At 40.5% G+C, this 15,303-nt stretch overlaps 1 long non-coding RNA gene across 1 annotated transcript; it reads right to left on the reverse strand.

Annotated features, from left to right (window-relative positions):
* Positions 1-658: 658 nt before the first annotated feature.
* Positions 659-14,477, reverse strand: LOC135050785 (uncharacterized). The gene is made up of 4 exons (XR_010241816.1): positions 14,266-14,477; positions 5,092-5,243; positions 3,374-3,435; positions 659-998 (listed from the first exon to the last, which is right to left on the reverse strand). It is a non-coding gene; the product is annotated as an uncharacterized LOC135050785 (long non-coding RNA).
* Between the last annotated feature and the right edge of the window lie 826 nt (positions 14,478-15,303).

Here is a 15,303-nt window from a genome sequence, read left to right on the forward strand (position 1 = left end):
GGTTGATCTTGTTGTGTAAATGATTGCCACTTTAAAAAAAAAATGCAAAACCTTACCAAATCTCTCACTTTTTGAAACTCTCACTCTATTACATTTGGCCCGTTGTCTCTTTTTAAAGCTTATCTATGTTCTGACCATCTCCTGACTGTCAGTGTAGGATTGTAATGCTAAATCAAGAATGTGCTTATACTTTCCTACCTGGCATGCCCAGTTAGAATTGGGAGGCAAACACGAGACCGCCTGTTTGCTTTCTAGCACTCTCCCTGCTGCTGGCATACTGCTGGCTGTAATCCCGCTGTCGGGATCATGACAGCCATGATCCTGGCCACTGGTAAAAGGTACGTATTTCATTAGAATCAGCTAAAGCAATATTTAAAGTTCAGGCATTTGGAGTAGACAAACTATTAAAAATGCCTAATAAATAAACTCAGGCTCATGATGTTGACTTTGGATTTACTATTCTTTTAATTCTATATTTAGTAAATTTCAATATTGTATTAAGTGGAGCATCCACATTCTAACATTACAATTGTTGCTCTAATCTACCTATTTCAGTTTAGTAATTGTTGGGGTAGATTTATCACATCCTGGAGAGAGATAGAGTGAATAGAAATAGTACCAGCCAATCAGCTCATGTAATTTTAAAAGCTGTGTTTGTAAAATGACAGGGGCTGATTGGATTGTACTTTATCTATCTCCACTTTGTCTCTCTTTCGAGCTTTGATAAATACTCCCCCAGTCTCTTTACATTTTTGCAGATGTGTGTTCCTTCATACATTGTGCACAGCACAACAAATTATAGCAAATACTGTAATTCAGAGGGATAACAAATTTTACAACAAAAAAAATTATAGTTCATTCAAATCTCACTATTATTTTAAGAGTCTCATTACGTAATTTGTTAACTTGTGCTGGCAATCAGTCTCCTCCAATTTACAGAGATATGGCATCTGATTCATGGCATCAGAGCTGCTGTAGTGGCCTTCAGAGGATCAAGTCTGAAAAAGGACAGAGATCAGGGATAACAGTGAGTGCATGTGTCTTGTAAATTGTAAAATAAGAGGTAAGCCTTTTTACATTTACTTTACGTGTACTTGCTGTACAGAAACCACATCAAATATCTTTGAAAGAAAGCAATTAGCAATTATGAAACTATGATAGTAAAATATAGTTTCTTATCAAGAGCATAATTTAAATTGTTTAATTGTATACAGCATGTGTAGCAATGGCCTACAGGGCCTGATTCAGAGCTGTGCACAATGCTGATGTTAACAGAGCTGAGTGAATCTTTACTACTGAGTTTGTGCAACAAACCCTTAAAATACTTAAGGTGCATGCATTTCACAGTCTTCTATAGCTGCAGCCTTATCTGCTACAGGGTCCACTGATGATGATAGTTCATACTCTCAGTTAGTTCAGATGTCAGGGTTTGCCTCTAAGGCAATCAACTTTTTGTTTATATTATTTTTTCTGTAAATGTCCCATGTTTTATATATATATATATATATATATATATATATATATAAAAGCTTCTCCTGCAGTGACCGCAGCCCTCTATAATGGCTCCAATGCACTGTTTCCTTAAAACACTTGTGTCAATAACAGCTGTTTATTAGTCATGGAGTACTGACTCTAGGTTGCCCAAGATTTGTCACAGGAGGAGATCATACCTAATATTAACCACATTTTCACCATGTGAAAAGTGAATATGTTATCCTTTTTATCGCAGTGCGCCTACCCAGCCATGAAACTTCCTGAAACATCAAGTACTGTTTAAGTTTCTTAAACACTCTTAAGAAGGGGATCATAATTACCCATAGTTATCCTGTTCACAGAAGTGGATACAACCCCCTAAGTAACTAACTGGGATTTCCAGGCATACTTATAGGTATTTCAAAGGTTGAATAACAAAGAGGGAGCTATATGGAAAGGCAAGGCTTCAGTTTTTGTATTGTTCAATTTATAAAATGACAACTTAGAGAAATGCTCTGTACAGAATGCAGAGGAGGGAGAGAGGACTCAGGGTTGAAAATATCTTACAATATGTTGACTGCAAACAGATAGATCTTGTGGAGGGAACCACCAATTTAGGGGCAGTATAGGGTGGAGATTTACTAAATGTCAACTTTGGTTAATTCAAATGGAAGTCACATGTCAAATGTGACTTTGCACTACAAAACATAACAAATCCCTATCTGTACAAACATCATCAAAATAACATTGGTATCAGTGGAAATTGCACATTTACTAAAAACTGCGTACAATTTTTCACCAAAATTGCAAAAAAATAATCTCACCTCAATGCTGGAAATGAATGCACTGTTTGTTTGTTTGTTTGTTTGTTTGTTTGTTTGTTATTTGAGAATCGTCACATGTAAAAACCGTGTGGAAAAGTCATACCAAAAGCACCACAAAAATTGCACTTCAGTGCACCACTTCCAAAAACTAACATGTGAAAACCATTTTAATTATGGGTAAACCATCCAGAATGCTAATAAATGCCTACCAATTCACCTGGAGTTCTCACTTTCTCCTCTCAACTACTGTATGAAACACACAATCTTTGTAGAGGCCTGGATGCAGGCAGTAATTTCATGTACCTGCAACAGTTTACTGAAAAGACCTAGAAGCAAAAACTTAACAGAGGAACCAACAGGTAGGGGTGCTGCAGAGCCTACTTTGGCCTAGGTTCTTCCATGCATGGTTGAACCTCAATGCAGTCTCTGATGATGAGGTCATACTGATGTTCTGCCTCAATTACACCGAGTTAATGTACTTATATGACCTTTTCACAACTGAACTTGAAACAGACATTACACGGTCACATGCCTTATTAGGCCTACACAAACTGCTGGCTGTTCTGCACTTGGGAGCTCCTACTACTACTACTGGGAGCTTTCAGTCAGTGACAGCGAGGAAGGTAGTGATGTCTAACAAGCCACCTTCTCACAATAACTGGGCCAAATCCTCATGCAAGACCCTCTCCAACACCTATATCTGCTTCCCTAGCCAGGAGTTACAGTGGAATAATGTCAGGTAATTTTTTTTATAGGATTGCAAGCATGCCAAATGTCCTGGATGCTATTGGCTGCATGCACATTGAGCTGAGATCAACTAGGTTCCTTAATCACCACCACACCTATTGTACCAATTTGCAGGTGGTTCGTGATGCAAACCAAAGAATCTTGAGTGTTGAGTGTTATGGCTCATGCCATAATTCCTTTATCATCAGTTAGTTATCCCTGTGTGCTAAGTGTGAGGTGGGACAAATGCTGGAGAGATGACTGATTGGTAAGTACACTTTCCTCTGGTTACTTCTATAATATCCATCTACAAATGTTATGTTAACTTTTAAAATATTATTTTGCCTTACAGGAGACTCAGGGTATGGATGATTCTCCTGGCTTCTGACTCCATTGCCAGTTCCTGATAGTCCTGCAGAGCACAAGTATAATGATGCATGTAAATCCACTCAATCTGTTCTAGAATGTACATTTTACTGTAGCTATTAAAATTTAGGGTCAGTTGATAAATCAGGAGGAACTATACTGTATAATATTGATAAGATCTGTGAATTTGTGCTCTGATGCTGTTTGTTATATAATCCATACCTAAATCAACCACCTCTGCCAGTGGTGACTCTGTGAGCACAGAGAGTGGGAGGCAGGTTAGGTCTTTGGTAATAGCCAACTACATCACAGTACTGTAAATATATTACACAACATTGCTTTCTTAAAAAATACTTCATATGTGTATCCTAGAATTTAAAAAAAGACTCTGCATCTGATGCAAAGCATGTAGTCCCTCCTGAAATATGTGCCCAGTACTGAAATAGTGCTTAACATTACCCATGTCACTTAGAGATAAAGTATCAGACTGTATTTGGGTATACACTTTCACTAATATGTCAGTGTATTTGCACATTTGTAACCCACACCAAGTACACAAAATCATATTTCACTTATTTTAATTTGCATAATGTTTTGAAATAACTAATTGCATGAGTACAGGATTTTCACACAAAACATTGCAAGGAAACAAAAAATTGGTTTTCAATACAGTATGTTTGATTTGTTCAATACCACCATAAATTGATAGTCATTTTACTTTAAAGTGGTGTTAATGTTTTGAAATCAAGTCTGAATTAGGACTCATATACAAATAACAATAACTTTGTTTTTTTTGCAACCATATAAATAACAATGACACATACTGTAGATATGTATCCAGCTGATAAAATCAACAATGAATGATTTTTTCAGCATAAAAAATATATGTTAAATACAAATATCAAAAATATGTTTTAAATGTGCAACATGAGGCCAATGTAGCCTTAAATGCTTCAAAATTTGCATGCTATAACAAACATTTTTTTTTATTCAGCATAGTTTTGGTCATCATAACAATTTTGCATAATTAATTTTTTTAAGTTTTCCAGAACAAGAAATTATTAACTGGTTTGGTGAAAACATAAACATATACTGCAAATTTATGTTAGAGAAGTTTACTTGCAAAAATAATAATGTAATTGGGATGGTACTGACACTAATTTTTTTAACAACATCTTCTTTTGACTAGGGAAGGATGAGGAGTGTCAAAGACCACTATCACCACCTCTAGTAGAGGTTACATGCCTGGGTGACATTGCTGCAGGTGAGGGATTGGTACTACTACTGGTCTAAATTAATGCCTCAGGAAGATGACCAAAATATTTTGTTGTAATGTTTTCAATTTTTCATTCATCTCCCTAAGAAGATTGTTTTGGCTGTCAAATAGATGTATAAAATCCTGTTGAAAGATAATATTTGAATTTGTTTGTGCCTCTAAAAGATGGGGGTTTACATCCAAAATTCTGGTCATGACATCAAAACTCTCTGTCAAATTGGTGTTAGCATGGCTGACATTTTGATTAATACTACAAACAGTTACATTTAAAAGCCTGAATAATGCATTAATTTCTGAAACACTACTGTACTTTAATATTTTCAATAAATGATGACATATTTGTAACAAGTGGTTTCTTAGTGCCACAGGCTGGTCATGGAATGAAGCCATGGAGGATAAGAATTCAGATACAGCATTAGCACCTACTTGAATTGTTTACTCCTGGAAGTCTAGGCTGGATGGCCTCGGAGTTTGGAGCTGTGGTGGTATGACTGGATATAAATTTAAAGTGAATGGACCATCCTCTTCTGTTTACAGAGGGTCAATTCTTGGGTATCTAGGCTCATTACTCTGTGAGGCTAAAGAAAAGCATGATGGTATAATGGTTCATTCATCATCCAAAAGACAGACACTTGTGGAGGTGAGCACCCTAAACATGTAGGTTAGTACAGGTTTTCTTTTATGAAGACTGTTTGTATTATTTGAAGAATTTCCCCCAAGATAAACTACTCCACTGTGCAACTTGAAAATATCCTAATAACTGGCCCACAGTGGCTCTATGTACTCCAGCCAATTTGCAGGGAGAGCCAGCACCACTCTGCCTATTCAGCCTAGACTCTGTGGCCATCTTATGCTTCATGCAATGTTTTACAGTATGTAATTGAAGTGCTTATTGGTCATCTCCACAATGCACTTCAGTGTGCCGCAATTGTCCTCCCCCATAATCTGGTGCCAGAGAGAAGACTTCTTCTTGATACTGGTTCTGCAGGAGTAGTGATCAAAGAGGAAGTCATAATGTTGCATGCCTCTCTTGACCAAGGCCACATTCTCCTCATATGTAAAGCACACATTGTACCCACTCTGTCTTGCCCACAGCCACAGACAACTTATCATCCTCCTCCTCCTCCTCCCATTATGTGTCAGCCAAAATCTGTTGCACAGACAACTCCTCCATATCCAACCCCATCTACTCAGTCCTCCTGGTCCCACTCTCCTCTTCCATCACAACAAAAAACACTCATCATTAAAAAATAAAATAAACTTATAAACCCATCCATCACCACCTATCTCTCTCACACACACACACACACACACACACACACACACACACACACACACACACAAAAACACAACATACTCCTATACCACAGACACTCACAAATAATAACAAGATGAAACTTTAAATTACACAGGTCAAATGACCAAGACAGCAGAAAAAACAAGACAAAAACACCAGACAACAATCGCAAAATATATCTAGAACTCTCCTCTCAAACAACTGTGCAACTACCTCAATCACGCTTCCCCACAAATGCCACCAATGCACATATTTTTGGTAGTTTGTGGGTGTATTTATAACAACATGGTGATGTCATTGTAGCATGTGTGTTTCTGACCAATTTGAATGTGTTGAAGTAATTTGTTGCTTCACAGCAACTTGTGGTTTAAAATAAGGTGTGACGTGATAGAATTTGAGGTGAGACTGTGCAAATTAAGGCATGGTTACCTTTGTGTTGACATGTATTTTCAGAGGCATTCTAATGCTAATTACAGTGCATTCAAATGTGACTTATGAAAAAAACTTTCCAAACATGCTGCAAAGTTGACACAAATTGTATAATCCACAAAGCAACAAGATACACCATCAAAAGACAAAGATGCAAGTGAAAATGTTTATTAGTAAATGTGCAATTTTTGTTTAGGCGATTAGAGACAATAAAGGGCAATTTTGGGTGTTTTCTATTCTCGCAAAAAATTAAATCTTTGTAAGTTTGCCCCAGACTTCTAACCTCTGCAGCCAGGGGTACTATTGTCTGCATCCTCAATCTCTATCTGCAGCCCTGATACACTGGGATAAAATATCCTTTTTAAAGGTGACTCAAAGATATGTGCTTTGAAGGAGTACAAAAAACTCTGATATACATTCAAGTGAAAATATATGGTTAGAAGACTTTGGGAACTAAGGACCTAATTCAGCATGGAATGCATATACGAAACGTTCACATGCTGAAGCCCTTCTGGAGTGTGTGCATGCGCAGAAGCCACACTGTGCATGGACACACAATGAGATGCGATGGCATCTCACATATGTGAATGCCCCTGCCTGATTGACAGGCAGAGGCGTTCACAGGGCCGGAGGGATCGTCGATGTGACATTTTTAGGGCAGTGTTGCTGCATTGGGAGGGCACAGTCTGGACAACGCAGGCGTTTTCTTGACTGTTTATAGGGCTGTCTGCTGTGGATACATGATATAACATGCAGCGGCTATGATCCTAAACATGGTGAGTAGCCATCTGTCTTCACAGCTAGGCTGTGCAGGCATAGGGCTACCGTTAACATGCAAGTGCTTCTCTGCTGAGTGAAGCGCTTGCATGTTAGTGGGGGAAAGACTGGCATGCGGGTGGACTTTCCCCATACTGGGTGTCCCCCTGCAAGCTAGTGTAAATGATTGTAGTTGTGCAACTTTTCACACAACTACAACACATGCTGAATTAGGCACAATATTGCTTAATTGATTTGATGATTTTATCATTTTAGACTTCTAAGGATTTCCTGTGCGCAGAGTCACAGTTGGTGTTACTGTACTAACCATACTGAGTATTTTTTTAAATAGTAATATTTTTTTTCTTTTCCTCCTGTGTAGGTTTGTCTCTTTTATAAACAATAGAAAGCACCAAAGACTCTAACAGCCTATCAGATATTTTAAGACACTGGAAAATACAGTATGCACTTTAAAAATAAATCCTTTACAGAACACTGGCATTTTTTTATGCACCAGGAGCAGGACAGATCTTCTTTGTGAGAATTATTTTGGGGTACAGGTGATGGGGATACCAATGCATACTGTAGCTGACACTGGAAAACACTAGGCAAATAAAAAAAATTCCAAAAGACTGGCAATTGCTTTTATGCACTGGTGAACAGAAATGGATGCAGATGATGGGGGATACCACTGCACATTAAACAGTAATATATGCTGTGTTTAAATACACACTACTTGAAATATTCAGGGCCTCCTTTAAGGGGGGAAAGCCAGGACTTGAGTCCCAGATCCAGACTAAAAGGGGGCAGCAGTGTGGATATTGATAGGCTCCCAGAGTTGCAGCTGCTCCCCAGCAGTGGCAGGCAGCAGACATTTAGGGACAGGGACAGCAGTATTTCATTCAAATGTGGTACCGGCTAAGTCCCACGACCCAATTAGAGTTCGCATACAAGCAGCCAATCAGGCGTGGCCTGCAGTTCCTATTGGCTTCTTGTCCATGGGATACAATTGTGGGCCATGGCCAGTGCCACATTTGAATGAAATGCTGCTGTCCCTGTCTCTACATGTCTGCTGCCTGCTGCCATTGGGTTGCTAGCTGCAACACTGGTGGTCCTGCGATATCCATGCTGCTGTCTCTTGGGTAATGAAGCCACTGCTGCTGTGGAGCCCAGAGGGGCAGAAATAGCCTTGCTTCCCCATTCCCCTTCTGTGTGACTGCTGTTCTTGGGTGGCAGGGATCTGATGTCATGTTCTAGTGACTGCCCCCAGCCCCAAATGTCTAGAGGAGAGCATCCAGCTGGTGTAAAAGCCATGGAGGAGAAGAGGAAGTCTGACTGGAGGTGAGGAGGAAAGCCACTCCCCTGACCAACCAAATTTCCTCCATCCTCTTTCATTAGCTAGTGGCACGTGAGTATGGGGGTGGGCTTAGGAGAGGGAATCCTAATGACAAGTCCTGGGTTCTGCACGGTGGCTGTGGTATACAGTGCTGCTGTTGATCTCGGACACACACCAGCACATATTTTACTTACATGTACATTTACACATATATGTGTACATGTGCTTAGCATTCCCACCCTGCAAAAGGTTGTCACTGCTGCAGCCGACACTGTTTGTTAGTATTACAGCTTTCTTTTGTTTACTTAAACCACTGGGGACACTTAAAGGTTGAAGGTACCACAGTCCATTTTGTTTCTCCCTATTGTCCAAGAGTGAGCTATGCCAGTCAGACAGGAGTTGGTCACATGAGGGTGTCACCTGAGCGATGACACTTGAGGGAGGTAGTGGGGGCTGGGTATTGCAATGACTCCACCAATTTGAACCCTTTGTGTTTACCTCCCCTGGGCACGGTATTCTCATGGGTGGCTGAGGAGTGTCAATAATGTGGCCTATTGTAAGAGCTGGAGAGAGAAATGGTGTTGCTTTGCCAGATATTTATTATGGGGACTGTTTTGTGAAATTGGATTCCAGAAGTGCATTGTGCTGTGTATCACCCATTCTGCTCAATAAACCATTGCTGGTTTTCATCTATAACCATGCCTGAGTAATATGGAGCCCCATATCTTCACACACACACAATATATATATATATATATATATATATAGAAGAAAGGTAATCGGCAGCACTCACGCAGGCTGGTTCAATGATGCAATAGAGGGACACTTTTTGCATTATTGAACCAGCCTGCGTGAGTGCCGCCGATTACCTTTCTTCTACATAGTCACCTTATGCTAAGTTGACGAGGAGGGCACCACAGCAAATTGCATTTATAGTTTGGAGTGCCGGAAAAACTCACACTATATATATATATATATATATATATATAGAGCAGCAGGTATCCGGCACTAGTACATCAAAGGTAATGGAGTATTGCTCAGGTGCCTTCCAAGGGTATGAATTCCCAATGTATACAAACGTGTTGGCGGCACTCAGAGACTTAAACAATGTTGAGAGTTCGTAGAATCACTAGTGATTCAAGACAAACAGAGGTAGCCCTGGAAAATATGGTACAAAAATTCCAAGAAAGAGGTTATCCCCGCAAAATATTGGAGAAAATCAAACACAAGGTTCTTGACATTCCCAGACAGGATACCCTAGATCCCAAAACTAACCTGACTGATAATATACCAATATTACCGTGGGTTAACAGATTTAATACTAAGAGTAAAATCACCAGTCGTCTAGCTAAGAAGTTTTGGCCCATCATTAATACTGATGACAACCTTCCAGCCCTGAAGGACACCAGATTGCTACCGTGCTATACACGTGGTCGTAATCTGGGAGATTTACTTGTAAAAAGGGATGTTGCAAAGTTAAAAAAGCAGGCTGCAACTACTCATTTTCTCAGTCAGAAGGCTGGTTGTTATAGGTGTTTGGGCTGTACCACCTGTAGGTCCCTCTTACCAGGGGACACCATAACACACCCATATTCGGGGAAAAAATACAAGATCAGACATGCTCTCACCTGTACCACCAGATTTGTAATCTATGTCCTGTCTTGCCCATGTGGCCTTAGCTACGTGGGTAAGACAGAAAGACAATTCAGGGAAAGGATGGCAGGTCACAGGTCGGCTATCAGGGCTGCCTTAGAAACGGGCAGAAGTGAACAGCCAGTGGCACGCCATTGTGCGGAAGCCAAACACAGTATTGCCAGTATCAGAACCAAACTAATAGATCATGTTCCATTTAATATCAGAGGGGGCAATAGAAAAAAACAATTATTACAATTAGAAAGTAAATGGATCCATGTTCTGGGAACATTGACACCAAGGGGCTTAAATGACTCCTTGGGGTTACAATGCTTCTTATAGATTCACACTAAACATTTAGTTCATTTAGCAAAAACATGTTATTATGCTGTCATTTAGGTAACCTTATTGATATAGTTGAATGTACAGTTTATTGCTGTAGGCGATCTGCTCTAAAGCTGCTGATTTTAAGTTGTTTTTATTTCACTACAGTGCTGTTTTGAAACAGCCGCGTTGCTGTGGCAACGGGACGTGATGCACACTGATTGGCCCGGGTCGGTGGGCGCTCCTGGATGACGTTCACGCTGGGACACGCTGGTGATACTCTGGCGGGACTCGTGGGGATCGGCGCCCGGAGCGCACACTCACCTGGGACAGATCAGGTAATTATGTGTTGTCTGTGTATGTATAAATGTAACTGTGATGTACTATTATATGTTTTGCTACCTCCTGACGACGGGCAGACGCCCGAAACGTTTGAATAAAGCACGCTATTTTGCAGCTTTGTTTAAGTCTCTGAGTGCCGCCAACACGTTTGTATATGTATATATATATATATATATATATATATATATATACATACTTTTCTGTAATACCAAGATACCAAGAAAACACTCAACAGATCTTCCTGGGGTGCAGCTAAGATACGGTAGAGTGTTTTTTTTACAGCTAATCATGAAATTAACACTGTCTCTGCCATCATACACAAATGGCAATGACAAGCAACATACTGTAGATTTTATTGAGAAAAAACACATAGAAAACAACACAAAGTACAGTGGCCTGTTTGATTGAGTGTATGAATATGAGTGTGTGAGTGTTTTGAGTGACAAGTGTGCAAGTGTGGACAATGATGGCCTGTAATCACTCTTCCCAGACACCTACTAAATCTATCTATAACAGCACTAGTAGAGATGTGCAGGCTCGGTTTTCAGAAACCAAGCCAGCCTGAACTTCATGAATCCAATAGACTCTGAGCTGTGGCTTGGGTTTTCCCGCAGGATCGAATTCCAAATCGAGGCTAAACATCATGATTCATGCATCAGATCTCAGATTTTGGAGAAGTCCAAAGCACATCCACCAGATGACCAGGGCAGCAGTGACTATGGCTGGGATTTCAGCAATAACAATCTAATTTGCCCCATTTTTAGACCACAAATTACAACTCTTGGTACATAACACAAGGTCCTATGTCAAAGATACTATAGAAGTCTTAAAGAAACTTAAGTTCATGGAATGGCGATCTAATTATACATTAGTCACAGCTGATGTATCATCTCTCTACACGATCATCGAACATACTCAAGGCCTTCAATCTTTAAAATATCATCTCATAAAGAATAACAATACATCTGCTGAAATAGATTTCATTTCAGATGGCTTGTCTCTTATTTTACACAATAGCTTTTTTTGGTATGAGGGGGACTTCTATCTCCAGGTGGCAGGGACAGCAATGGGCACCAGGGTTGCACCAAGCTATGCAAATCTATTCATGGCCCACTGGGAGGACTCTGTGATTTGGTCTGATCCACAGTGGTATGCCACCACTGGTGCTGTGGATAAGATATATTGACGAAATCCTGTTCATCTGGGGTGGGGATCAGGAGTCCTTCTCTAACTTCTGCCAACACTTGATCCGTAATAATAGGAATATCGTGTTGACATACAATATAAGTCCGTTGGAAATCAGCTTTTTAGATCTTACGATTTAGATTGTGGACAATAAAATTTGTACAAAGGGATACACCAAAACTACTGATTGTAACTTGTATGTACATTGTATGAGTAATCACCACAGAACTTCGGTGAGAAGTATACCTACCAGTCAGTTTCAGTGTTTACATCTCAATTGTAGCACTATAGAAGTTTTTGACCAGCAAGCAGAGATGATGGTAAATAACTTCAAAGTAAAGGGTTATAACACAAATGATTTATATGAGGTAAAAGCTAAAAGTAGAACTTTAGATCGCTCCTATCTATTATATAAAGAAAAGCATCCACAGAAGAATATCAATGATGAGGTACGCTTCATTACAAAATGTAATTCAAACTTGAAGGAAATAGAAAAGATCATTAGCACTCATTGGAAGCATCTTCAAGATGACCCACTTCTATCTGGATATGTGGGTGTTAAACACACATTCACCTACAGAAGAGCAGATAATCCTAAAAAAATCTTAAAAAAGCCTTAGTGCAAAGTGCACTCCAAGTTAAAAGAATGGACTCTTATCTAAAGGCTTCTATAGGTGTGGTTTTTGAGTTATGTGTGTAACCCTATTCCCGCAGGAAGGTTAGCTATATATTAAGCCCCCCCTGGTATGTTACTAGGAGCTCCTTCTCTTTCCCCGCTTTGGGGAATATCTTAGTGCCTCCACCCAAGCTAAAGTAATGAGGCGGCTTGCCTGGGTAAACCGAGGATGCAAAAGTGGTAATGCACCCTTAGATTTTCCTCCATAACCTATAGGGTTCAGGGGATTGGGTATCAATAATTAATGTTACCGTGTACCGTTCCAACAAATGATAAGATCTCCCAGTGGAATTATAACCCGTATCACCTGTTCTCTGTTTTTCTTTCCAGGTTGGATTATCTCTTCATGGGCACGCTACACCAGGTAAGTACTGCAGTTGTTTTTATTACCATGTAATCCAGAATTGTACATTTAAATATAACATAACACTTAAGAAATAGTAACTATACTCTACTAGACATATTACTGATGCATGCAATACAAAAAAACTCTATAGGTACATTGTCTATTCTACTAGACTATAGCCCCGGGGATTTTAGAAAAAAAACATAGCTGCGCAGTAAGATCTACAGTATAACTTAAATGGGGTCCCAGATATTAGTTAAAGTACAACTGAAAAGTTCTGTGGACTTAAGCTACTGTGGATCAGATGAGAAAGTATCACAATGTATCTGTCCTTCCATAACCTGGGATACTACTGAAGAAATCAATGTCATAGGCACAACCAGCTGCCCTAGTTGTGGCAACTCTGGGGGTCAAAGTCTGAGATTGAGGAATGATGGTATGGTTTGAGTGCTATGTGGCTTCGAATGTCTCTCTGGTTATGTCCGACTAGACCCGTCTATCCTTCCTAGGGTTCAGACTTATACTCAGTGGTGCTGTAGGGGAAGGGTCCACTAGTATAAATTTCTGTAGTTACTTCAGTGGCTAAAGATTTTCATTACACACTTAACCAATAGTTAATGTACTTGATATGGTGCTATTTGGTTTTCTTCCTTGGTATGTGCACCTAATGACGCTCTCAGTGTAATAGTAAATACAGGATCAGTCTAGAATTCATTTGTTTAGATGCCAACAGTTAACCCGTCGGAAGATAATTGATCTGGGATCACTGACTCGGGCTAAATTATCCTTGTAGCAGTGTTGTATCAACGAAAGATGAAGTTAGGCAGTGAGCTCCAGGCGGGGCCCACTTCTAAGTGTAGTGTCAGAAGATGAATCTGGCTCCCTCGCTGAATGTAGATGTACAGTAGGACAGATCGGTCGGCGACAGCCTAGGCATGTCAAGCTACACTTATATGGTGAGGGCTCAGAGTCTCTGGGTAGTGAAGTGCAGTATACTTAGGGAGATAATTTCTCTTTCAATATTAATGCTGTCTATGCTGCTCCCCTAACTCACAACAATGATGATGCGGTATATGCTGATGGTAGAAAGGACTGAATCAGTGTAGATCAATCAGCCCCTACACAGCGTCCTCCATTGCTATGGAGTCGGGGACTGCCTGTCTGTCTCTTCTCCGCTAACTAGGCTTTCCCTTACTGCTGCCGTGGCTCCCAATTGCTACCACATATGGGGTTATGCCCCCCTTTCACTCTCCTCAACCAAAATGGGGCAGTCTCACCAGCGCTGCTGTCAGGCACCTCTAGCTGCCGTTCTCCCTGCTCCGGAGAGGCTCCCGTCCAGAGCCTCTCGCTGTGGCTCGCAGCGTCTCTGCGCCTGTGCCCGCTCTCCACGATAAGCGGCTATCTCCGGCGGCTCTGCACTCCGGTCTCCCCTGCGTCTCTAATATGCGTCTCTGCTCCCTCTCCTCAGCTCTTCTCTCTCCAGCCTCCTCCCTTCTCATTCTCCTAACTGATTTCTCCAACCGTTTTTTTTTTTCCTCATGCCACTTCTGGAACCTTCTTCCTCAATACCCCCGTGCCCACTCAACTAACAGCAGTAATCAGCATGGCTACACATATTATTCTTATAAATTTTAATTGAGTACATCTAATAAATTATAATTGGGTACCTTTATCTGCTATAGGTAACACAACTGCAGTGCTTATTCCATTAATAATATTCTTGGGGCTACACTATCTCCCTGGTGAGTCGGATTGGCTCAAGCCAGAATCACCACTACTATGTATACAGTGTCCCCTATGACAGTAAAGGGGAAGGCGTTTTCACCCTATATTAAACCTAGACAGTTGTACTAAAGTAAGGCCAGGGTAGGATTCTAAAAGGATGTACAACCAAAGGTACCTCAGTAGGGGTTCCCAATTTATCATAGGTAAGTATCCGAGGAGGCTTCTGAGATCGTTGCGGTCTCGGGACATGTATAGCGTCTAGGTTTAACTCAGTATCCATATTCCTCATAGGGTCTATGGGTTCTTCAAAGTCGTCAATGTTTTCCCAATCTTCTACTTCATTTCCAGGGCTCCCTGCCCCTTTCCACTCTGTTGAACTTTCGGATGTTTTCTCAATCTCTTCATGCATTTCCTGCTCCCTCTCTGCCTTTGAATCTTGTAAGTCCCTATAATAGCATCCTTCATAATACTCTTCTTCCTCCTTCCCATTTATCTCTTCTTCGACCAGAGCCTGAGGCACTGCAAGTAATTTAGGGTGATGAACTATGGAAGCGGGTCTATGAGAGTCTACCCCCACATCATCCCATCGC

Source organism: Pseudophryne corroboree, chromosome 2 (assembly GCF_028390025.1).
Source record: "Pseudophryne corroboree isolate aPseCor3 chromosome 2, aPseCor3.hap2, whole genome shotgun sequence".
Lineage (NCBI taxonomy): Eukaryota > Metazoa > Chordata > Amphibia > Anura > Myobatrachidae > Pseudophryne > Pseudophryne corroboree.